Source organism: Chrysemys picta, chromosome 3 (assembly GCF_011386835.1).
Source record: "Chrysemys picta bellii isolate R12L10 chromosome 3, ASM1138683v2, whole genome shotgun sequence".
NCBI lineage: Eukaryota > Metazoa > Chordata > Testudines > Emydidae > Chrysemys > Chrysemys picta.
Genome location: NC_088793.1, coordinates 147,289,872 through 147,315,492, shown reverse-complemented (window position 1 = coordinate 147,315,492; position 25,621 = coordinate 147,289,872). Strand labels below are relative to the sequence as shown.

General features: G+C 47.7%; 1 long non-coding RNA gene across 1 annotated transcript in view; it reads right to left on the bottom strand.

Annotated features, from left to right (window-relative positions):
- The window catches only part of LOC122173579 (uncharacterized), a 44,465-nt gene extending 21,034 nt beyond the window's left edge, over nucleotides 1–23,431 (bottom strand). The window contains exons 1-2 of the long non-coding RNA XR_006174154.2: nucleotides 22,785–23,431; nucleotides 2,211–2,309 (exon numbers count right to left, since the gene is read on the bottom strand). This is a non-coding gene — a long non-coding RNA (uncharacterized LOC122173579). The remainder of the gene's footprint in view (nucleotides 1–2,210; nucleotides 2,310–22,784) is intronic.
- Between the last annotated feature and the right edge of the window lie 2,190 nt (nucleotides 23,432–25,621).

Genomic DNA, 25,621 nt, shown 5'->3' with positions numbered 1-25,621 from the left:
GCAGTGAAGACATACCCATAGCATTTAACAGACATCTGCTTAAGCATCATCCCTTTCTTCAGTTCTTTCCAAGTTGAACCTTGGTGTCCTAGCTCTATATGTCTGTCTGTGTGCCTATTTTACCAGGTTTATAAAGGCACAGACCTGCCACAGACTGGGGGAGAAGGGCCAATGAGTGTATAGGTTGCCAAGGATCGAATGGAATCTGACTCACAACTAACACACTGTATTTTCCCCCCTTGGTTGCTTTTATTCTGGCTAGGTCCTCTCATCTCTCATGGTGACCTGAGGGACATCTATAGCTCCCTGCCATAGCCAGACACACAAACATGCTACAAGAGTTAAGTTGAAGCACAGGCAGATCTAGTTAAAAGGTGGGCTACATTTCCTGTTGCCTTTCACTTTTGCTCAGGCATAGAACATTTGAGTCAGTTTGGGCAGCTAGGCCAGATCTTAGAACAGCAGGCAATAAACCACTGAGCTAATTTCTCAGTAGATGGGTTATCAGGAAACCAGCCTTCATTCCTCATTGGAAATAACCCATTGTACCAGGAAGAGGGAAAATAGATGGTGAGCCTCTCATGGCCCTGACTGATACATACAGAAGCAAGAGGTACAGTTGAAATGACTTCCATGAAGTTGTTGTGGCTGTGGCAAGTAGCTCCCCGGCTGGCTCTGAGTCTAATGGGCAACCCAGAAGCAAGCAGGAAAAGGTTAAATCAGCAATTTGTACTGTACGTGAAAACAAGGGAGGCAACTGAAATGGGAGGATGAACTAAAACTGGCTCTGGTTCTGTCAATGGTGGGGGGTTCACTGCCGGAGATGTAAAATATATTGTCTACTGATGGAGAAGGGAAGAAAGCTTTATAGAAGTAATGAAAATACAGTGTGTCCCTGGAATGAAATATCATCTACTGTACAAGGGAGAGATGATCCACATAAAAGGAAAAAAAATAAATTTTCTACAGGCTTGAAACTAAAAAGCCAGTCGTCAAAATAAGAGACATTCTCTCCCTGAAGACTGAGGAGCAAACCCTCAGTGTAAATAGACTCAGTTCCGTTGACTACACTGGAGATACCCTGCTTTATGCCAGCTCAGGATCTGATCCTATATGTTGATGGGGTGTGAAAATATCAAGGTGTGAGAGGTTACCCAGGGACGTGGAGCTGATACTGGAAAAGGTATTGGCTCAAATTCTGCTCCCAATTACACCAGTGTAGTACTGGAGTAACTCCACTGACTTCAGCAATGAGCAGAATTTGGTCCCATCTGTATTGTCCAAACAGTGGACAAACCAAATGCAAAAAAAGGCCTTAGAAAGAGGCTACTAAAACATGACTGCAAATACCACTGCTAAAAAAGCAAAAAACTGTTTACAGAACATTTAAAAGAAACATAAATAAAATCCTGCCGTAACAGTTCTAGTAAGGCACGCAACATCTCACCTGCATTCCTTAGACGGTCCAAAATGGAATCCTTCATGTGGCTTGACCACACACCTGTGGAGCATGCAAGGTCACGCTCGCCACAAAATGGTGTCCTCTATGGGAGATGAATGGAATTGTTCCATGGGCTGTCAGTTGGCCGGCGTGCTGCTGATCAGCCATGCAGGGCATAAGTAGACAGCACGCCACTGGAAATCCCTAATACTTGGGCATCTCATAAGCCCAACCATTATGCAATAACTTCCAAGTGGTACAATGAGCTACAGGCAAGATACAGAGATTCCTCCAGCAGAGGAATCTCTGTGCTTTGTAAGCTTTTTTTCTCTTGCCTTCTCTAAAAGACGTAGAGTAGACAGCTCTGGTGACATGCCTGAATCCTGAAATGAAGGTGGTAATTGTACCACAGGAAGAAAGTTGTGTGTTCCAGTAACACAGAGGAAGGGGAAGTAGAGAGGAAGGATGATCTTGTGGCTAAGCAATCATACTAGCATTTAGGAGACTTGGGTTTGATCCTTGCCTCTGCTATAGGCTTCCTGTGTGACTTTGGCCAAATCACTTAATGACTGTGTTCATCATTTGTAAAATGGAAATAGTAACCCCTCTCTTTGTTTACTTAAATTGTAAGCTCTTTGGGGCAGAGACAATCTCATTCTATGATTTTGTACAGTGACTAGCCAATGAGGCCCCAGTCTTGGTTGGGACCTGTGGGCACTTCTGTAATACAAAAATGATACCAACACAGAAACTTTAATCTACGACTCACAGTTTTCCACCAACAGAGGGGCTGTGAAACAGTGCCCGGCAGAAAATGGCTTCATTTGCAGAATAGAAGTGATACCCGACGAGGTTCTCTCCTTTGGAACTGTAGAGGAAAAAGGAAGTAGACATAGATTTGGAATGAGCCCTGCAGCTGAACAGAATCATTAAAAGGGAAACGTTCCACTTTTCAGAAACCCACTGACTGCACACCCTTAGTTGTCAACAATATCCCCCTATAGAGTATCCTTAAACAATTACAGCCCATACTTGATGGCAACAGCGTCCTGAAAGAATTCTTTCCTGAATCCCCTTTTCTGGCCTTCACTGGATTTGATGATTTTTTCAATGGTTGTAAGCACCCTCAGGGATACAGCAGTTAGTGATGATGTGGAACAAGCAGTAACAGTTCATGCGAACATGATAAAAGCACTGTGTGCGCTATCGCCAGAGAAAATAGCTAAGAACAAAACACTCAAGCACCAATACAAGCTATAAGTGAAAGACAGAGAAACCAGGGCTTCACATACACCCTATACAAATGAGTTTTCAGGATGAAATTCACTCCTTTGCAGAGGGGCCACAGAAGCTAGACTAAGCTGAAGAGGTTCGGGGTGTAGCGTTGTATCTAACCATCCATATATCCGTTGAAGTCAGTGGGTCGGATCCTCAGCTGGTGTAAATTAGCATAACTCCACTCAAGTCAAAGCCTGATATTCAGCTGGTGTAAATCAAAGTAATTCCATTGAAGGCAATGGGCCAGATTCTCAGCTGAAAAGAGCGACATATATCCGTTGAAGTCAATGGAACACCATCGATTTACAGCAGCTGACATTCTGGCCCACTTTGTTTTATAGTTAATGCGAAACAGAGAAGAATTGTCCAAAAAGACCAATTGAGACATATTCATGTTGCAATGATAGCAACTAAAAAAACAAGGGGGTGTGGGGCATTTTCCAAGTTCAAACATTGTAATTGTTAGACTAATGTATTAGTGTATTCAATTTAGAAGAGAAACTTTTAGAAAAGGAAATGGTGTTATTAAAGGCGGAGCTGGTTGTGCCAGGCTGTGATGGAATACCTTACACACTATTGTAATAATCTTTGTACAAGGTGTGCCTTGTAAGATATCATTTGAAAACTCGTAATCTGCTAGTCAGTAGTGTCCTGATAAAATATAGTGACAACATTGTATGTGAAGTTACAAGATTTCCCTGTCTGGTGGTATTAACACATGTTCCAAACCCCACTGCCCTGCCCAAAAAGAAATTGGCAAATAAATCTGTCCTAAGCAAAGGAATGTGGGCATGCCTTAATTTGCATTTGAGCAGTAAGTAGAGTCATCAGGTAGGAAAGGAAAACAAAGGAAGCTAAAACAGGTGAAAAAATCCATCAAGGAATATCCTTCCACATAGATTCTTTGGCTCCTGGGTCTCAGCTGGAAACGTTTTTCAAGAGGGGGACTGAAACTATTAAAAGGAGGAACAAACACCAGACGGCACCCTTCTCTCTCCCCCTACCCACCTCATTCTCTGCATCCGAGAAAACGAAAGGAACCAGCTGTTGGACACTGGGGGAGTGGTCCTGACCTGTAGAGGTTGGTCAGTAACTTTGCTGGAAACACGTGGTGTGAAAGTTTGCTTTGCAGCTAAGATAGTTTCTTATGTCGATACCAGTAACCATTTTTTTTCTTGTAACCATTTCTGACGTTCATGCCTCATTACTTATACTCACTTAAAATCTCTTTGTAGTTAATAAACTTGTTTTACTGTTTTATCTAATCCAGTGCATATAAATTGAAGTGTCTGGGCAACTGTTTAAGATAATAAACTGGCATATTATTCCCTTAAAGGAATAATAGACTTAATATACTTGGACTGTCCAGGAGAGGGCTGGCAATACAGGTCTTACATTTCTGGGGGAAGATCTGGAACTGGGAGAGGGGGTGTTGGGGTCACCCTTCAGTATAACCAAGGCTGAGAGCTATGGTGTAGCTGGCAGGCTGCAGTTACACAGACACTTAGCGTGTGGATTGCATGCTGGAAGGCTGTTTGAGTGGCCCTGGTGGGAGCTACTATAGCAAGGCATTGTAAAGCACCTAAGGTTGCAGGGCAGGGGTGACACAGTATCCCCACCCCAGTCTTAATTGTACCCCAATATGTCACTGTAGAAGGACTCGGTCAGGGCTCGTCCCTCTGCGGGGCTGTGGGGTACCACACCGCCTCGCTACACCATTTTGACTGGGTTGGGGAACACCCAGTCTTTGGCCCAGACCTCCAGGCAGGGCCGCGCAAGGATTACCTTATAAGCCCTGGCCCTGGGTTCGGGCGGGGCAGGAAACAAACAGTCAGAGACTCAGGCCCTCAGGCAGGGGCTGAGCAAATAGTTCAATAGAAGCCCAGGCCCTGGGCAGGGCAGGGCAGCAAACAAACAGTCAGGGGCTCAGGCCCTCAGGCCCAGTTCAATAGCAAACCCCAGGCTCCTGGCTCTGAGCATCTGGGGAGAGGGGGAGACTACCACCCGTGAGTGGGGTGGCAGAGGGGACTCAGGCCCACCCACTCCACTGCGTCCCAGCCCAGGGCCCTAGCAGCAGTGGAAGACCCGCTGCTGGGTCAGTGGGGATCCTGACCGCAACACACTGACATTGGTTCTGGCAAGGCTGCGGCCAGACCAGGGTCGGTTGCCCCCGGGCTACTTCCAGACTCCCCCTCGTAAGGTACCTGGGTTAGGGCGGTGTCCTCGGAAGTTTCCAGAACCATTGGTTCCTCCGGGTAGCTGGCAAGGGGTAGGCTCGGCGCCTCCTCTGGGTAGCTGGCGAGGGTAGGCTCGGCTGGCGCGGCCAGTCCTCGGGTCGGCTGCGGCCTGCCGGCATCTCCCAACCCGGAGCTAGGCCACAGGCATCTGGCCTCTCCGACGGCTGTGGTCCAAGTGAGCTCTGCAGTTGGACTTTTATATTTCCTGTCCTGCGCCATGACCTCTGGGGGTGGGCGCAGAAACCACTGGCTCTGCCCACATTGAGGAGGCTCATCCCTCTGTGGGGCTGTGGGGTACCACACCACCTCACAACAGTCACACATGATAGTTAACTTGCCTAAAGCTTTTCATTATAAGTGATTTCAGTTGTCTCTAGCTGTCAATCCAACCATTTGGACTGACATTTCCCATGCTGGGGAGTCTGCCTTTTTTTTATCATTGTTTGTTTTAAGTTTCAGCTAAAATGGTTCAACCATGTCCAAGAGCAAGGCTAGAAAAACAGACTGTTTTTTCCATGTTACAAAATTACATCCTCTTCAGCTCTCACTTGTTCAGTAAAGGTTCATTAGAAGCTGCCAGCTAAATTCTCTGGAAATTTCTTCTGTACTGGTGTGCTCCATCCCCACACAGCTCCTGGGTGCCAAAGGGACTAATCATGCACCATCCCCACAGAGTGACCAACCATGCTGCACTCCAGGGCTGAGCATGAGTTTCCCAGAAGTGGTTCCTCCCTGCTGCAAGGGGCCACTGTGATTCTGGGCATGGTACTGAGAGCCGGGAGGCTGTGTCTCCTGTGTTCCCAGTGCCCTCCTGCTGGCACCTAGTCAGCGTGGAGGAGAAGGAGGAAGCCCTCTGATTCAAATGTAGAAAGATGAGGGGAGACAGGAGCTGGAGCAAGAGACGGGGGAAATAGGATTGGGTAGAATGGTGCGGGGACAGGGGCTGGAGAGAAGGAACAAGAGCAGAACCAGTAGAGATTGAAGTAGGAACAAAGACAGTAGGGGCTCCGGAAGACAGGAGCGGAAGTCAATGGGGACAGGAGCAGAAAGATTTCTAACTTTAAAGCGTACTTCCTTGCAGAAGCTGGAATGGAACCCAGGCTTCTCAGTCGCAACATTCCTCTTCTGTCTAGCAAATAGCCGTGGAACCCACTGGCACAGAGTGTGTCCCAACCGCCTTTAATGGCTGGCCCAAGTAGAGGCTAAACTGCCACTGTCCCTTACTCTGTTAGCTTAAGTGGCAGAGGTCTAAGCTGTGGCTCTAATAGCTCCAGTCCTACTGATGCCCCATGCTGATGTCAGTTTGTTTCCACGTGATACAATTTCCATTTTTTTCAGATGGCTTTTGACAAAACTTAGGACATAACAAATGTAAAATGACATTTAAAGAACATTTAAGATCACAAAGCGAAGTACTCCAAAGTTAGGAAATGCCATAATGGAGGCCTTCCATGCAATATTAATTCAGCTCCCTTGCATGCATGTGTTATGACGCAATGTTTAATTACATGATTACATGCTACTTTTTCTGCAGCATTCTGGCCTCCTTCAGTGCACAGGGCTGACACACTCTGGGAAGGACCAAGTGTTATGTAGCGAAGACACAGACAATGAACGGTAGGACCCCTGCCTCATGTATTGCAGAATTCGAAAGGTGCGTAGTGAATGAGATACAGGATTGCAGGAAGAGAAAGGATGGTCTCATGGTTAAAGCAGTTGAATGCTGCCCTGGAGACTTGGATTCTATCAATGCCTCTGCCACAGAGTTCCTATGGAATGCTGAGCAAGACCGCATAAACCAACATTTTCACAGGTGGCCACTGCCTCATTTTTTGGAGGCTAACTTGAGAACACCTGGGGCCAGATTTGCAAAAGTTTTGAGCAGTCACAACTGAACGGAGGGAGCTCTGCTCTGAACATAAGAAGCGCTAGAAAAATGCTGAGCACTTGAAAAAATCAAGCCTGTGGCATCTCAAATTGGGCATCCAGAATTAGTGGGCATGGCTTTAATCTCTCTGTGCCTCAGTTCTCTACCCGTAAATTGGGGAGAATTGCACTACCCTTCCTCACAGGAGAGTTGAGAAGATAAATTCATTAATGTTTGTGAAGCAGTTGGACACGGTAGTGAGAGCACCACAGAAATGAATAATTCTGTATTCCATACAAGGCTTCAGTAGTGTGTGGTACATAAGGACTGGGTTCGAATGCTGAAGATAAAAAGGTATATTGAACAATCCATACAGTAAGCACTGTCTCTCCTGCACACTCAGTGAGGCAGGGGTCCTGTGGAAAGAATAGTGTGCGACTGTGGAATTAAACACTGTATCATAATGCAGATGCACCAAGGGGCAGTTTTAAGGGGGCAAAGGCAGTCTTAATGCTGGCATTGCCTCACTTCTGAGTGCTTTACTGTGCAACTGTAATGTTCTTTTAACATAGTTTTTGGTATGTAATAAAGATGTAAATTCTTCAGCAACTTAAAATCTATTACACTTCCTGTTAAGATATTATGTAGCTAGCACACCTCCTAAAAGTAAGAGATGGAAAAGCATTATTGGGTCACCCTGCTCTTCTCCCTGACATTATAGGATTGGACTTTACAAGAACTGTCACACTTTGGGGTGCAATCCAGACCAGTAAGGGGTTGTGTCACCGCCTGCCCTGTCACCCTGGGAGCCTTAAATGCTCTGCTGCTGTGGCTCACAGCCAGGCCGCCAGCAGACCTTCGAGGAGCAGTGGGCGCTCTCCGGGGTTCTCTGCTCGGTTTCCCTATCAGGTTCCCTTCGTTTAACCCTGTGACTTCACTCCTGTCCCTGTTATAGCTTTAGTTCTCCCCCATAATTAATTGAGATCCCGGACTTTGTGGATCCTCCCTTAGGCTGGGGGAGGTCCTTTAGCAGTCGGTGGGCTTCCGCCCGCCCATTTCCAGGATCCCAACCTCCAGCAGACAAGCACATGGTATCCTGAGGGTCTGTGTGCTGTGCAGCCTGGCTTCAGCACGTCTGACCCTCAGCAGCCTGCCTACACCACAACAGCACCACCCTAAGAAGACAGGGGAAACCAGCACCTTGTTCTTCTGAGGAAGGTCCTGACTGAGAGACACTCAGCTATGCTGGACATAGAGTAATTGGTGAATGAAACCATCTGAAAAAAAGTCGGTGCCTTGCTGGCTTAAGATTTAGACGTTTAGATGCATGTTTTCACTTTTATTTGCTTGTCACCATCGCTATCTTTATATCTTTTACTTGGTGTCACTTAACCAATGTCCTGTTGTTAAATAGACCTGTTTTATTGTAATCTAAACCCACCCAGTGCTGTGTCTGAATTGAAGTAATTGCTAACTCCAGTTAATGTGGCAAACTGCTGGGTATTGTCTCTTTAAAGGTGCAAATGAACCTTATTCTTTTTCTGAGTGGCCCAGGAGAGGGCTAGACACATCAGGGCAGATGGTTCAGGGGAAATTCAGGACTGGAAGTGTGCTGATGTCATCTCGCCAGGTGTAACCAAAGCTGGTGGAAACTAGGGGTGTCAGTTGTGTTGTAGCAGACTGCTGGGGTCAGAAGCCCTGAACCAGAGCTGCAAAGACACTTAGGATACTGCATGCTTCTCTGCTGGCTGCTGGTGTCCAGGCCGTGAGCCCCAGCAGCAGAGTATTTAAAGCACCCAGCGTTACTGAGAAGGCCTTGGCTATGCCGAGGATGAACCAGCTGCAACACCCATGGTTGCCTCGTTCCCTGACGAGGCCGTGGCTGGACCTGCCAACCTTTTGCTACCCGACAATTTCCGTGCCCACCAGGAGCTGCTTGAAAGAGTGGCCTCCAACTTGGGGCTGGAGATTGTGGTGCTCAAGTGTAGTTGGCTACAGCAACTACACTTCCCCAAGTGAGGGACCTTCCTGGGACCAAAGGCCCTTACTGGTCTGGATTGCACCCCAAAATGTGACAAAGACATATTCTAGTGGCTAGTTTTTAAAAGTCACACAATATTCAGTCTAAATTTTTACTTAATACAATTTCATTCCCATTGTGCTTTGTTATGCACCACATGAAATAACTGCTCTCCACCTTGGGTGTTCAAAACCGAACAACTGTAGACTTTCTCAGCGCCCCCGTCTAGCAAAACCAGACAGGTCTAGCTCATTTATTCATTCTCATCAATCAGTCCTCCCAGCCTCTTGACCATTGGTTTTGCTCTTCTCTGAATTTCTTCAATATCTTTCTGCCAGTGTGGGGCTCAGAACTGAACGCATGACTCCACTGTTCTGGAGAAAGACTATTACTTCCCTGTTCTGTCTAGTGATGTCTTTGTGTTTACAACCCAAAATTGCACTGGCTTTCTTTGTAGCCATATCACATTGCAAGATCATATATAATTTGTTCCTTTTATTGGTCCATTTATTACCATCCATTTGCTGTGACTGCTCTCCTCTTGTTACTGTCACCATTATGTTCTTTTGGCATTACAGCTTCCCAGAGTTCTCCTTCCCATGAGCCTGTGTATTTTGGATTTATTAGCTTGCGTTTTTTCAAGACAAATGCAATTTTATAGGATTTTTGGCTGTGTTTCTAATTCTGCTAGGTTTCTGTGTAGTGTTTCCCTGTCCAGACTTGTGTTTGCAATTCAACCCAGTTAAATATTATCTGTTAATGCCATTAAGGTGCTGCTGACTTCTTTCATCTGGATTAATAATGAAGATATTAAATAAGAACAGGAGTAACATTGTCTAAAGGCCCTAAGTGATTCAGGAGCCTAAGGCCTGTTGACTTTCAATGTGATGTAGGCTCCTCAGTGCCTAAGTCAGTTCTGCAAATGAACTTTATATTTTACCCCAACCCTAACACTGATCCAGCAGGGGGCTGAGTGCCACCAGCTCCACTGTAGACAATTGAGGATGTACAGCACCTCACAGGAGAGGCTCAGATTTTCCTGGGATTAGGCTTTTTGCTAGTTTACTCCTTTAATACAGTACTTCAGGTTGTATATCATCCATGCCCAGTTGACTTGCACATGTTCCAATTTTCCTGATCTACCCGTTATCAGTAGTTATTGTTACAGGCTCTTCCTTCCTTCCTAATTGTTCCATCTCACTTTGTATAGTTTCCCTGAAGACACATTTTGAAAGGAAAGTTCTGTATCTGAAGCTATTATTTGAGCCATCTTTAATTTCATGCCCTGCCTCATTTATTAATGGATTATCTTCCCAATACTACTACTTTCCCCAAACTACATTTCTAAAGTCCCTTCATGTTCCCCTTAACCCCTTTAGCGGCAGTAACTCTTTTTGAGTTCTTGCTGCCTGGATCTTTTGCCTGCAGGATTTAATGACTGAGCTTTCTTATTTGGTTGCCTCTCCCTACAGCTATGGATATTAGCACATCTAAATATATAAATCTATTGAGGCAGGAGATGGACAGGTATCCTTAAGATATGGTGGTGACTCTGCTTCTTCTACTCCTCTAAACGCTTCCCCGTGCCAACAATCATCACTTCCAATTTATCTTGTCTGAGTAGCAGCCACTTTGCTTTCCCCCAGATCCTTGTTTTGGTCAGATCCCTATGTTGACCCCTATTCTGAGAAAACAGTGAGACTAGAGAAATTATACCCAGGCTTATACATCAGAGAGAGATTTTCCGTTCCTCAATACATATGCTTAACTTCTATTCACTGATGGGATAATACAGCACCTGGAGGACACAATCAGCTTTATAGAAGGGAATTCGCTGCACTAGATGATGTCCATGGAAGTCACTATTAAATCCCATCATTGGGCTGAACATTTACCCTCTAAAATCTAAGGCCCCGACCCTGCAGGAAGTTCTGTCCATGCGGACCCCTGTGTGGAGTTCATGGTTGGATTGGGGCCCACATTTTCAGCTGATTTATTCACAGAGAATACCCGCAGACAACCCCAAAAGACTCCATGCTGCAGCACTCGCCATGAGCATTGTAGATCACCATGACAGGGTAGGGTCCTTTAAGGAAGGAATTCAGGCTGTTTCTCTGCTTCTTCATTGAGATGCCTAAGCAAGAAATGCCTGCAGGGGCTTTTTCAAGTTATATGTCAACATGTTCATAAATAACATGATTAGAGATATGAAGCTAGTGGGTTATCCACTGTGTAAGCACTCCCAGCTATTTACTTCAGCAGCTCTAAACAGAAAGGCAGGCTGCTCAAGCAAGCCAAGGTGTTACCCTTAGAGGACATTAGTCTATGATTAAAAGTAGATGCGATCACTTTTGGACATTGCATTTCTTGGTACGATGCCAATGTGCAGAGTGAAGGGATGTCACCTAAATCTCAGTCCATGTTCTCACCAGATTGCTCTGAGGTTCTTTATTTAATGCAGACCAATTTTTATGATACAGGACATAGGCGCCGAGTTTCTACTCTGCTGGGGAGGGGGGGTGCTCCCCCCCCCCGGCTCCACCTCTTCCCCGCCTATTCCCACCCTGTCCCTTTCCCACCCTGTTCTGCCCCCTCCCACGAGCACGCTGCACCCTTGCTCCTCCTCCCTCCCCCAAGTGCCTCCTGATGCCGCAAAACAGCTGATCCGCGGCAGGCAGTAGGCACTGGGAGGGAGGGAGAGACGCTGATCTGCAGGCCCACCAGCGGGCAGGAGGCACTTGGGGGAGAGGGGATTCTGGTAGGGGGGCTACTCAGCACCCACCATTTTTTTTCTTGTGGGTTCTCCAGCCCTAGAGTACCCACGCAGTTGGCGCCTATGATACAGGATTCTGACTCAATGTGGTGATTCTGGCTGAATGTGGTGATACTGGTGCCATTCTCCTCACAGCAGGTAGAGCCCTCTGCACATGAAGGAATAGTGCCCCATGAGGGCCAGTTCTTCCCCCACCCATCGGCAGCTTTTAGGGGCAGGGCCACTAAATCTATGAGTTTGTGCAACCAGTGATGAGCTCCCTCCAAAAGCTGGGATGCAGCAATGGGAGATGCTAAAACATGAGGTTGAGGAGCTTGCTGTATCATGTCGCCAGTTGAAGAGGGAGAATGATGGCCACATAAAAGGTGTTCTGTATCATGGAAAATGCATTGATTTAAATAGGCTTTGGGGACCAGCGTATAGTGGGTTTGACCTGGGAGAAAAGCAGTGTGTTCAGAGGGTGGGGTTATACGGTCAAAAGGACTTTGACAAATTGGAGAATTAGTCTGAAATCAACATGATGAAATTCAATAAAGACAAGTGCAAGGAAGGACTTAAAGAAAAATCAAATGCACAACTACAAAAGGAGGAATAACTGGCTAGGTGCTGGTACTGCTGAAAAGGATCTGGGCTTATAGTGGATCACAGACTGAATATGAATCAACCATGTGATGCAATTGTGGAAAAGGCTAACATTATTCTTGGGTGTATTAACAGACGTGTCATACATAAGTCACAGGAGGTAACTGTCCTGCTCTACTCAGCACTAGTGAGGTCTCAGCTGGAGTACTGTGTCCAATTCGGTGCAGCACACTTTAGGAAAGAGGTGCATAAATTGGAGAGAGTCCAGAGGACAGCAACAAAAACAATAAAAGGTTTAGAAAACCTGACCTATGAGGAAAAGTTAAAAAACCTGGGCATGTTTAGTCTTGAGAAAAGATGACTGAGCGGGGACCTGACATCAGTCTTCAAATACATTAAGGACAGTTATAAAGAGGACAATGATCAATTATTCTCCATGTCCTCTCAAGGTAGAACAAGAAGTAATGGGTTTAATCTGCAGCAAGGGAGATTTAGATTAGCTATTAGGAGGAACTCTCTAAATATAATGGTAATAATCTCTGGAATAGGCTTCCAAGAGAGATTGTGGAATCCCCATCATTGGAGGTTTTTAAGAATAAGTTACACACACACACCTGTCAGGGACGGTCTAGGTTTACTTGATCCTACCTAAGCACAAGGGGCTGGATTTGATGAGCTCTCAAGGTCCCTTCCAGTCCTACATGTCTATGATTCTGTATACACAAAAGGTTCATGGTCATCAGCTGTTTCTGATTCTCTCGCCCCAGAGCAGATACAGTCAGGGTTAGTGGGAGAGCAAAAAGTGCTTTCAATAAGCTTCTAAAGTAAAACACGATGGTGAGCTACAGAATGTAGCAGAGAAGAAATACCATTGGACTGAAGCGTGTTTTCCACTGTGGAAATGTTAAGCTTAGTGCTGCCCTATCTCAGAACCCCACTGCGGATGTGTCTTTAATAAAGCAAAGGAAAAACGGCTTTCTTTAAAAAACTGAAACAAATGTGACTGAAATCCTCTGTTTTCTTTTAATGGGCTTACTCATATACCACAGTCCCTTCCTGAAGTCAAAACATTCCCACCCTCTGCCTCTGGGGCCACTTCTCTAGGAGACAGGATTCTGACGTGGGCTCACCCACAGATTCTTCAGAATTCCACCATGCAAGGGGAGATGGAGATTTTGGTGCCTGATTCACCAAGAAATAACACTGGTGTTCCTGCAAAAATGTCAACATGTTTTTTTCTAAATTAGAAGCATAGAATATCAGGGTTGGAAGGGACCTCAGGAGGTCATCTAGTCCAACCCCCTGCTCAAAGCAGGACCAATTCCCGACTAAATCATCCCATTCAAGCCTGACCATAAAAACCTCTAAGGAAGGAGATTCCATCACCATTACTCCTTGTTCTGGCATCTGGTACCACTGAGAACAGTCTAGATCCATCCTCTTTGGAACCCCCTTTCAGGTAGTTAAAAGCAGCTATCAAATCCCCCCTCATTCTTCTCTTCTGCAGACTAAACAATCCCAGTTCCCTCAGTCTCTCCTCATAAGTCATGTGCTCCAGGCCCTTAATCATTTTTGTTGCCCTCCGCTGGACTCTTTCCAATTTTTCCACATCCTTCTTGTAGTGTGGGGCCCAAAACTGGACACAGTACTCCAGATGAGGCCTCACCAATGTCGAATAGAGGAGAATGATCACATCCCTCGATCTGCTGGCAATGCCCCTATTTATACAGCCCCAAATGCCATTAGCCTTCTTGGCAACAAGGGCACACTGTTGACTCATATCCAGCTTCTCATCCATTGTAACCCCTAGGTCCTTTTCTGCAGAACTGCTTCCTAGCCATTCGGTCCCTAGTCTGTAACAGTGCATGGGATTCTTCCGTCCTAAGTGCAGGACTCTGCACTTGTCCTTGTTGAACCTCATCAGGTTTCTTTTGGCCCAATCCTCTAATTTGTCTAGGTCCCTCTGTATCTTATCGCTACCCTCCAGCGTATCTACCACTCCTCCCAGTTTAGTGTCATCTGCAAACTTGCTGAGAGTGCAGTCCACGCCATCCTCCAGATCATTAATGAAGATGTTGAACAAAACTGGCCCCAGGACCGACCCTTGGGGCACCCGCTTGATACCGGCTGCCAACTAGACATGGAGCCATTGATCACTACCCGTTGAGCCCGATGATCTAGCCAGCTTTCTATCCACCTTATAGTCCATTCATCCAGCCCATACTTCTTTAACTTGCCAGCAAGAATACTATGGGAGACCGTATCAAAAGCTTTACTAAAGTCAAGGAATAACACATCCACTGCTTTCCCCTCATCCACAGACTCAGTTATCTCCTCATTGAAGGCAATTAGGTTAGTCAGGCATGATTTGCCCTTGGTGAATCCATGCTGCCTGTTCCTGATCACTTTCCTCTCCTTGAAGTGTGCCAGAATTGATTCCTTGAGGATCTGCTCCATGATTTTTCCAGGGACTGAGGTGAGGCTGACTGGCCGGTAGTTCCCCGGATCCTCCTCCTTCCCTTTTTTAAAGATGGGAACTGCATTAGCCTTTTTCCAGTCATCCAGGACCTCCCCCAATCGCCATGAGTTTTTGGCCAGTTTTTGCTCGAAACGAACATTCAGTTCTACCCAAGGGGCAAAATGTCACCCATTTTCCCTGCAAGAGTCATGGTCACTAGTGGAAATGGCAAAATGTCACTCACGGTAACTGAAATGGATTGCACAGGTATAACCGAATGTAATTCATCCATGTCCAGAGGCCTATGCACCACTTAAGTAAATTTCACCCATTCACCCTGTAGACCATTAAGAATTTAAATGGGACTTTAATAGTAATCATCATTTCTAAGGCGGTACCACTTGGGGATCCCACTCAGAGTAGGGCTCCATTGTGCTAGGCACTGTACAAACCAATATCTTTAAGAACCTGTAGGACTAGAAGCTGGGACTGTGGGGGTTCAGGGCTGCTAACACTTCTGCATCACCATTGGAAGCTTAGGCTGGGTTCCTGCTGGAGGACCCTGGGACATTAGGCAGTGCAAGAAGTACGGCCTGAATGTTGGCTCCTCACAGCCCATTGATTGGCTCATGCCAGTATATAATCCAGGAAGCCATCCTGGGGAGTTGTCTGAAGAACAATGCAGACTGTCTACTTGCTTCTGCTCCAGACCTTCCTTGACTGTGGACCCTGGACACTGGCTCCTGATCCTGGTTGGGCTTCAACTCTTCTATTTACCCACTGTCTGTAATTTAGTTCCTGACCCTGACTTCCTGGTCTCCTAACCTGTCTCGATCCCATCTTCACTACTTGCCTTCTATATGAAATTTGTTGCCTGACCCTGACTTCCCTGTCTCCTGACCCAGCTTGGCCCTGACCCCTGCTACTCACCTCCTGGAGGCAACATGGTGACTGACCAGTGCACACAGACCGCCCACAGCCTGGCACTGACAATAACACAGTCTCTGCCACAGAGAGCTCACAGTCTAGGATTTAGACAAAATGCAACAGGTGAATAAACAGGAAAATGGGATAAGGGCAGGAGTAGTAGGACAAGGTTTAATGGTGACAGGGGTGTATGCATAAATTAGCTGCAACAGTGGCCTCAGTAGTCACCAGCCTGAAATAGTACATAGCCCTTGTGCTGTCCCTCTGCACAGGGGTTCATTTCACTTATTTTGGCCCTATCATTTCTCTCCCCTGTCTCCCTCACTAGTTTCTAATGGAACTGATGGTTAGAGAGCCCAGAGATCAGTGTTGCAGTTGGATGGATAGCTACCAGACTCCACTTTCACTTGCAGGTTTTTGCCTTCACCCTGTCCCATTGGCTGGGACCCATAGAGCATGTGTGATTGGCATGACTATTGCAGACCATCTGGCCAAGCCTGACGTTCTTGGTTTGAAACTGGAATTTTCCTTCTCCTGGGTGGACTGCCTGCCCCGGCTGACAAGCCCACCTGCCTGATAGAGGCACAGAGAGGTGAGATGACTTGCCCAAGGTCACCCAGCAGGGCAGTGGCAAAGCCACAAATGGAACTTGGGTGTCAGTCCCGTACACTCTCCAGTGTACCATGCTGCATCCCTCCACTTTTACATGCAAGGCTGTTCAATAATATACTTGTTGCTAGCCTCACTGATCGGCTTTTCCAGAATGACGTCAGCCAGCATGTGGAAAAAATAAATCTGACCAATCAACTGAGACTGTAAAAAAACATATCTTGCTCTTTGGGCAACACTCTTCAGGTTGGTAAGTTATGAGTTTGGCTGGTCATTAGGAAGGCACTGATGCACAGCGTTCCACAGCAACTTAATAGGGGAAAATGTAGGATTCAGTTCATGGGAGTGGTGGAATTGAGGGTTGGGGGAGACAGATCCTCAAGCGGTGTAAATCGGCACTGCTCCATTGAAGTCCATGGGCCAGATCCCTACCTAGTGTAAGTCAATAGAGTTATGCCAATTTACAAAAGCTGGGGATCTAGTCCAAATTACATCTTTGCTGATTCAGTTGTGTGAACTTTTACCATAAGCAAAAAGCGTATTTGTTGTTGTTTTGATAAGAAATACAGGCTGTTTCGCAAAACTTGACAGCAGAGAATGTGACACTGGCCAGAGGGATGTCAGGTTTGCATAACTGGGGGAAATGTTGCAAAGTGAAAACATGCTGTGTGTCTGGCGCCGTTTGCGGGCGTTCTGAAAGACAAATTCTTCAACACATTCCAGCTTCTGCCAGGGGCCTGATCCTCCCAGATTTGCAGAATTATCGAGAAATCTCTTGAAACCCTCTCCTGGCAGCCAAAGTATTCTTTAGTCTCAGTTCATCAAACCATTGGCCAGGGGATATAAATAGTAAAAAAAAAAAAAAAAAAAAGTCAGAGTTTTGACAATGAGTGTCTAAAAAAAGTGATGGCTCTGTAGCCAATGGGTCTGCAGGAAGCTTGCCATCCCACGACGCCAGAGACCAAAAATGCCGCCAATTTGTCCCTCTCAGGGCCACCCAAAATGTCTCGGTGGATGGCCACGGTATTATGTGCATCCCTAAAATAAGATGACTATAATCATGGTTAGACTTTAGTGATCCAGGAGCCACATGAAAGCACATGAAAGCCACAGAATAACTTGGCTACAACATCTGCTGGGTGCTCTGCCAGGACTATTTCTGAGATGATGAAATCTCCATCTCTGGAGAGCTTGTCCTCATTTCAGGTCCCCAGATTACTGTGTACTTGAGCTTATCAGCCCCATCACTCAAGCTTCTTTGAGTACACTTGTGTTCTTTCTCTGGCGTCTGCATCAAGAGGGTACTCCATGCCCCAACACTAACCTCATCATGCCAAAGGAGTGACTCTTGCATGCCACATCCTGAACTTGTGAATACACTGAGGAAGTCTTCCTCTTGCCTCTCCTATGAAGAACCCAATAAACCAGGAATATACCTAACAGGATACTTGTTTCACTTGCCGAGTGCCCAGCAGAGAGCAGAACGTGGTTAGGGACTGTAGGTTCCAGGACACTGAACAGGAATGCAGGACTCTCCTGCTGAGTCATCAGGGCATAGTACCATGCATAGCTATGCAGTTATTTTCGCTGACTTATTCTGATACCAGATCAAGTGAGAACTTTTAGTCAGCCAACCCAAGGATATAAAAGGGAGGCAGAGAGAGCTTTGCACCATAGAAGCAGTGCAAGCCACTAGAGTGTACAGGTGAATCTTGTCCGAAGTCTTTAATTATCCCACAGTGTGGGACTCGTGATCTTGAATTTTCATCAAACTGAACAGAAGCAAAATAAATAAAAATTATTCCCTCTGAACCAGTCACCTAAAGCTTAGTAGAAGTGCCTGACGTTAAGTGAACCAGACCCAATGAAAGAGCAACAGAATATTTAACAGAAGAAGGAATCATTCCCATCTCCGGCTGAGTTGGCTAAGTGGGCTGGGCCTGGCAGTTGTAACAATCTCCATGCCCTTGTGTTTCATTCCTAACTTATTAGAAATTCACAATGGGTAATTATAGCAACAATGTAAACAACAGATCCATTCTGTCTCCAAGGCTCATGCTAGGCTGCTGTCCTCATCCTCTGGATAGTTTCAACTCTGATGCCCGATAGGAGGCCTGTGTCTCTCCTGGAAGAGCCTCACTGGAAGAGTACACTGGACTAACCCAGGGATTTAAGAAAAAACCCTCTTTATATTAGGGTGAACAAAACTCTCCCAGGCTGCGCCACTGCTACACAACCAGCCACTAGAGGGAGTGGGGGAGAAGTGCTGCAATACGCACCTGCCTCCCCCAAGCCTGCCACCTCTACAACCTGTTCAGCCACTGACAGCCTGAGAGCAGCAAACGCCAAGAGCACCAAAGCCATGGCAGTAGGATGTACACCCTGAACCAAGCCACTGACAAAGGCCAGTCTGGTCACAGGTTGGCTCTCCCACTGTATACCCTGTTCTGCTTGGATCGTGGTCTCGCTCCCAGCTATTTGGGTCCCATAAGATAATTCCTCCCAATGCATGATATTGTGTCTTACCCACTGTTTCGCATCCATTACGTCAGTCCCTATCGGAGTTGCCCGACACAGAAAATGCACTTGGGAAAACAGGAAGATCTTCAGAATGAAAAGCAACTACCATGTTGCATCTCTAAGGAAATGGCAGTTGTGCTGCTCACTTTTGTTCCTAGAAACTTTTCAAACAGATGTTTTGTCTGGTAACAGCAGATGCTCTGGGACAGGATTCTAGCCACCTGCTAAAGATGCCAGAACGTAGGCAGGGTAGTAATCTATTCTGATATGCAACTTATGGGATTTCTGCACACATAGGGTAACTTTCCAGTACAAGGCCAATGCACCACTTAAAAGCTTAAGTGTGATGTAAGTAGTATTGCCAAATTCCAACTCTCACAATATTTGGTGGCTTGTCTTTAAGCCACAGTTCCTTAAGTCATCATTATATGAAAAATTCAGTTCCCATTTTTCAAGAGACAAGGAGGGTGAGGTATATTTTTTATTGGACCAGCTTCTGTTGGAGAAAGAGATGCTTTCAAGCTTACACAGATCTGTTCTTCAGGTCTGGGAAGGGTAATCAGTGTCTCAGCTAAATAGGAGATGGGACAGATTGTTAACTCTTATGTTTAACACACGTTGCAGGAGACCACTTAAAATGAAGCAGGCAGTTCACACCTCTGCAGTCATAGGACAAAGGAGGGTTAGTAGGTTACAAATTGTCATAATGAACCATAAAACCAGTGTCTCTTTTGAGATCATGATGTTTAGTGTCTAGCAACAGAGACACTGGTTTTATGGCTCATTACAACAATTTGTAACCTACTAACCCTGATCTGTCCTATGATTGCAAAGGTGTTAACTGCCAGCTTCATTTTAAGTGGTCTCCTGCAACATGTGTTAACCCTTACGTTTAATAATCTCTCACATTGTATTTAGCTATGACGTTCTTGTTGCCTTTCCCAGACCTGAATAAGAGCTCCATGAAGCTTGTAAACTTGTCTCTTTCAGCAACAGAAGCTGGTCCAATAAAAGATATTACTTCACCCATCTTGTCGCTCTCATATCCTGAGACCAACACGGTACAACAACACTGCAAACAACTGCAGAGAAATGCTTGAAAACATGAAAGCAAAATGCTCAAAAACAAGAAGACAAAGAATCTAAAAAAAAAAAATTGTTTTAATTCTCATGATTTTTAAGACAAACACATGACTTTTGGGGGCCGACTCATGTTTTTTGAATGGCTAAGGTTGGCACTTAAGTAGCACACAGACCTTGTGCTGTCCTTCTGCACAGAGCGTGACTAGCACCCTGTAAAGGTCGGACTCACCCCTGCGGCGCCTCCTGCTGGTCGTCTGGGGAATCAGCTCTGTCCAGCCCAGAGCGCCCTCTGCAGGCCGGTGATCCACCTTGTCCTTCGCACTGGCCCCCGTGTCCCTCCAAGGACCCCAGTGCCCCTTGCTCTGGGTGCTGCCCCCTGGCAGTACCCACACTCACTGGGTCTCCCCTCCTAGGGGAGCCCCCACCCACTAACCCCACCTCGCCTCAGGATAAGGCCACTGCCAGTCACCAGCCCTGCTCCACTCAGGTACCCTGTGTCTAGCACCCTGCAGCCAGGCCCTTCTCTCTCTAAGTGGAGAGAGGGAGAGAGAGAGTCTCTGAGCTCCTGGCTCCCAGCCTCTTTATACAGGCCAGCTGGGCTCAGATTGGGGCGTGGCACAGGTGCAGCTACTTCCCCAATCAGCCCAGTAGCTGCTTCCCTGTCCCAGCTTTCTCCCAGGGCTGTTTCAAACCCCTCAGGGCAGGGGTGGGTAACCACCCCGCTACACACCTCCCCCCTCAAAACCCCCACCCCGGGGAATCAAGGGGCCTTCTGGCCTGTGCGGCCCGGAGGTGTCCCGCCAGCTGCGCCTGCTTCTCCTCACTGTCTTTCAGCTTGAAGGCCAGGTCTTCCCTCTCCTGGCGGGCTTTTTGGAGCCCCGCCTCAGCCATCTGCCAGGCCTGCTCCATGGCCTCTAGCCGCGTCCGCAGGTCCTGGTCCCCCAGGCCATCTTCCTGAACCCCCCGCCCCAGGTCCATTTGGTGGCCTGATCGTGGACCACTTGGGTCCCAGCTTCTTCCTGGGCCCACTCGGTCTGGGTCTCATCATCGGCGATAAACCCCGGGTCGGTCTGGGTTCCTGCCTCCTGCAGGGATCCCTCCATCCCGGTCACCGCCTCCAGCAGTTTTGGCCCTTCTGGCCTCACAGGCACCTCCTCTGGCCTCTCCTCACTTCTTCTGAGGGGGCAGTGCCTCCTTATATGCCTGGGCTCCCTACAGCCCCAGCAGGCATCCTGCCTCCGTGCTGCCCCGGGCCTCGGTATTTTTCTTTTGTCCTTCACCGGGCCAACCCTCCTTGGGTTGCCCTGGGCCGTATTCCTGGGGCCAGGGCACTCCCGCTCCAGGTGCCCCCTGCACCCACAGGCCCAACATGCCCTCAGCCGCTGAGGTTCCCTCCCCCCGTGGCCTACTTGAGGGATCGGGCACTGTCTCTTCTCAGGGTGAGGTCCCCTGCCTTCAGCCCCGTAGGGACTATCCCATCTTATGTGTCCTCTCATGCCGCAGGCGTAGCAAGCCCTACGCCCTCCTACAGGCCTCCTGCTCTTGGTGCTCCGCAGCTCCCACCCTCCGCGGTTTCTTGCTAACTCCTTCCCAAGGAGTTTCTGCAGGGACCACTGTTCTTCTGCCAGCCAGCCGACCTGCTCATGGAGGGCCCATAGCACCTCCCCTAGTTCCTGTTGGGTCTCCCAGAATCTCAGCTGCTCTTCAGCCCCTTTCCTCCGGGGCACTGCCTCCGGGCCCCACTCAGGAATGGTACCTGGGGCCTCTGCATAATAAACCCCCACGTACCCAGGGTCCATCATCCCCTGCCTCAGTTTCTCCACCTTCTCCAGTCTGGGCAATAGTCCCACTGTCCTCCCCCTGCCCCTTGTATCAGGGGCGGACTGCTTATGCCCGCATTCTCCACCACTTTGTAAAGGTTGGACTCACTCCTGCTGGTCGTCTGGGGAATCAGCTCTGTCCAGCCCGGAGCACCCTCTGCAGGCCAGTGATCCGCCTTGTCCTTCGCACTGGCCCCCGTGTCCCTCCCAGGACCCTGGTGCCCCTTGCTCTGGGTGCTTCCCCCTGGCAGTACCCACACTCACTCCCCTCCTAGGGGAGTCCCCACCCACTAACCCCACCTCACCTCAGGATAAGGCCACTGCCAGTCACCAACTAGCCCCCACTCCCTGGGGCAGACTGCAGTATAGGTCACTCATCATCGGCAAGGTTGGGTTTGGACCTGCTGCCTTGGCCTAGCCCTGGGCTGCCCTCTACAACCCCCAGTACCCCTTAGCCTTCTAGGCCACAGCCTGGGGCTTTCCAGCTCCTCAGCCTTTCCCCAGCCCTGCTCCACTCAGGTACCCTGTGTCTAGCACCCTGCAGCCAGGCCCTTCTCTCTCTAAGTGGAGAGAGAGAGAGTCTCTGAGTTCTTGGCTCCCAGCCTCTTTATAAGGCCAGCTGGGCTCAGATTGGGGCGTGGCCCAGGTGCAGCTACTTCCCCAGTCAGCCCAGTAGCTGCTTCCCTGCCCCAGCCTTCTCCCAGGGCTGTTTCAAACCCCTCAGGGAAGGAGCGGGTAACCACCCCGCTACACACCCACAAATAGGAATTTTATACATAACCCCTACACGTAGTGTGCTGAATATATACCTCCATAACCCGTGTACATATTAGTTAGTGTCTGAAAATCCTTGTACGATTTAACATGCAAAACTGCTAGGCTTTGCTAGAATTTCCCCTCGCTCTTGAGGAAGCTGAAAAACATTCACCGGAAAACAATCAGGAAAAAATGTTCATCAAAAATTTACACTTGTGATTTTTGGGAATTCTGCCACGAGAGGAAGCACAGCTGTCCAGAAGCCACACTGCAGTTTAAGCATTGCCTAGTTGGGGCACAAGGGAATCCTGAGTTGTCTTCCAATTTTGGTTTAATAATCCTTGGCATTTAAATAACACTGTATAAACATGATTCAGTTGCTATTAATTATGTAATTGCGTCATCATGCTTACCTTGCTAAAGGGAGGAAAATACTGCAGGGAGAATTTCTCTCATCTATTATCTCTTCCTAGCCCACTGTGATACAATGAATGGCACCATCAGCGTTACTCCTTCCCATCTATCCCGGCCAGCTGCTACCAGGCAGGGGTGTTCTTCAATATGCATCATCAGCTGTTCTCAGCATTCTGGGGCCTCTTCAGTGCTGAACCCTTCCACATCAGTTATTCTCCACTTCCTGCAATGTAAATTGCAATACCATTCCTATGGTGCAAGCTATGGCCAGAACCTCAACCCGCTTGGCCAGTGTGGAATGGGAGCAAGAGTGGGGCTGTGAGTCAACTCTGTCTCTTCACATACCTCGCCACTAAGAACAAGCTTTCCAGGGTCTGTCACCCCAGTGGCATTGCTCTGGAGAGTTTGCCAGACTTACCGCTGTGTCTGATTTCTGAGAGAGGGCCTGAATGGACACCAAGCTAATCCTCAGGCCTGTTGGATCAAAGGGGGCTCATTACACATGGGAAAGGTTTGCGTCCACTCTTACCTAAAGCCACTGGGTTAATTTCTATGCATTCAGCTCAAGGCTGAGACTTGTTCTGCCCTTTTGCAAAAGCCCTGTGTGTATGTTCCACAGCCTGTAGAAGGGATAGTAAGGAACCGTAGAGTATTTAAATAACGCATTGAGAAATGGCTATGCTAGTTAATTATTTATCACTGTGTGAACTTGCTGAATGGCAAACACGCAAAAAATGTGGGGTGAGGGGGGGAAAAGGGCACTGTCAGAGATTAACTAGGGACAGAGTCAAAACTCAACCAGAAAGGACTCGAGATGGGCCTGAAAAGGCTAAGGAAAGGTCATGGAGCAGACAGAAAGGGTACTGCAGGCTCAGTTCAGTCTCCCAAACAGCAGGGGTGCTGGTTCCCGGTAACAAACCAGTGTGCAGGGCAGGTACAGCATCATATTCCCAGCTCAGGCTTCCCCACAGCATGCTTGTCTGTATTATTGGCTGGATAAACAGAATCATGGTTCCATCTCGTCTGCAATGATTTTGGTTTCAGTTTTCTTATTTTTTTTCTGCTTAAACTATTCAGATATAACTATTCTGAAGGAGTGTGTCCGCCCTGCTTTGAGCCAGCTTATGCTACTTCCCCTTTGAATCATTGCGTCCACACAGCCATGTGCTTTTATGAAATAAGCACAGGATGTTCTGGGAAGACAGCCCATGGTGCAATGTTATGCCACTAGATTTTATGAATTCTGGGATTTTTCTTGCAGTGCATTGTGGGAACCTACTAGACACCACTGGAATTCTGGGACTTAGAGGGGGTTGGTCAAATCACAAATTCCCATGATTCCTCCCTGGACATCCCATAATTCTTCTGGTTTTTGTGAGCAGCATCATTTTCAAAGTGCTGTCAGGCAGCTGAGGGGACCACAGCAGACAGGACCCTGATCCTGACAGCCATTAATACAAATAAGCTGATTCACAGTATTGGCAAATGCCCAGCTGGATGCACAGCAGCGCAACAGAGATTCAGGTAGGGGAGGAGCAGGAGGCTGAAATCGAGCAGCTACTTGGGGATGAACTTTTTCCTCAAACAGTGTCACTTGGTGGAGCGCTGCTTCTAGGCTCGGCTAACTACTGTGAGTGGTGGGACGGGCTAGTGCTGCAGGCCAGGGCTGATCAGCAGTGGCAGCAGAACTTTGAGATGACAAAAGCCACTTTCATAGAAACCTGTGTGGAGCTCACCCCAGAGCAGCGGCAGCAGCAGCACCCTAACAGGAAAACTCCCTTCCGAGTGGCCATCACCATCTGGAAGCTCACTGTCCCCGATTGCTACCAGTCTGTCGCTAACCCATCTCATGTGGGTAGATCCATAGTCAGGGCTGTTGTCATGGAGATGTGCACTGCTGTCAAGTGAGGGCTGCTGCCTTGGGTCAGAAACCTTGGCAATGCACAAAAAGGTTATTGATGAATTTGCACGGTTGTGTGGAGGCCACAGATGGGACCCATGTGCCTGTTATATGCCCTTCACACCAGGTGTTGGAGTTAATCAACAGAAAGGGGTATTTCTCCAAGGTGCCGCAAGGCCGGTGGGTTCACCCATATGAATGTGGGATGGTCTGGAAAGGTTAATGATGCCAGGAACTTTAGAAACTCTGGCCTGTTTTCTGCAATGAGAAATGGAACTTTTGCTCCCAGGACCAGTGTGGACATCAGTGGCGCTGTGATTCCTACTGTGGTTCTGGGAGGCCCAACTTACCCACTGTTTCCCTGGACACTTAACTCTTTAACTACACTCCGAGCAGCTGCAGAACAACAGCGGAACATGCATTCGGAAGACAGAAGGGATGCTTGAGGTGCCTCTGTCATGACAAGGCTGGACGCCCCTGAGCAATGTCTGGCCTCTTGTGCTAAGTGCTTGCTGTGGTTTGCACAAACTCGGTGAGAACAAGGGACAGAGCCTTACTGTGGGGTGTGAGGCAGAGGGGAAGAGGCTTTCATGAGTGTTCTCTGCTAACTGCTGCAACTGGTCAGGGACACAGGGTCAGGGATGAGTTGTGCTCCTACTTTGAGGCTGGGGGCTAGTGGTGAAAAATGTACCTATGTTGAAGGTTGTTGTTCAGCTTCATGTACCAGTTTTATGACATTTATCAGCTGAGTTGTAAATAACTAATAAAACAAGGTGTACGTAATCTAAAGCTTTATGGAACCTAGCACAGTGCACACTTACAACCAGTGGAACGGTGACAGACATGTCTGAAGTGCTGAGTGCACCCATGTTTGTGCTGAGGAGGTCACAACACAGTGCAGTCTGTTCTCCATGGTTTAGGGTGTCGAATGGGGAG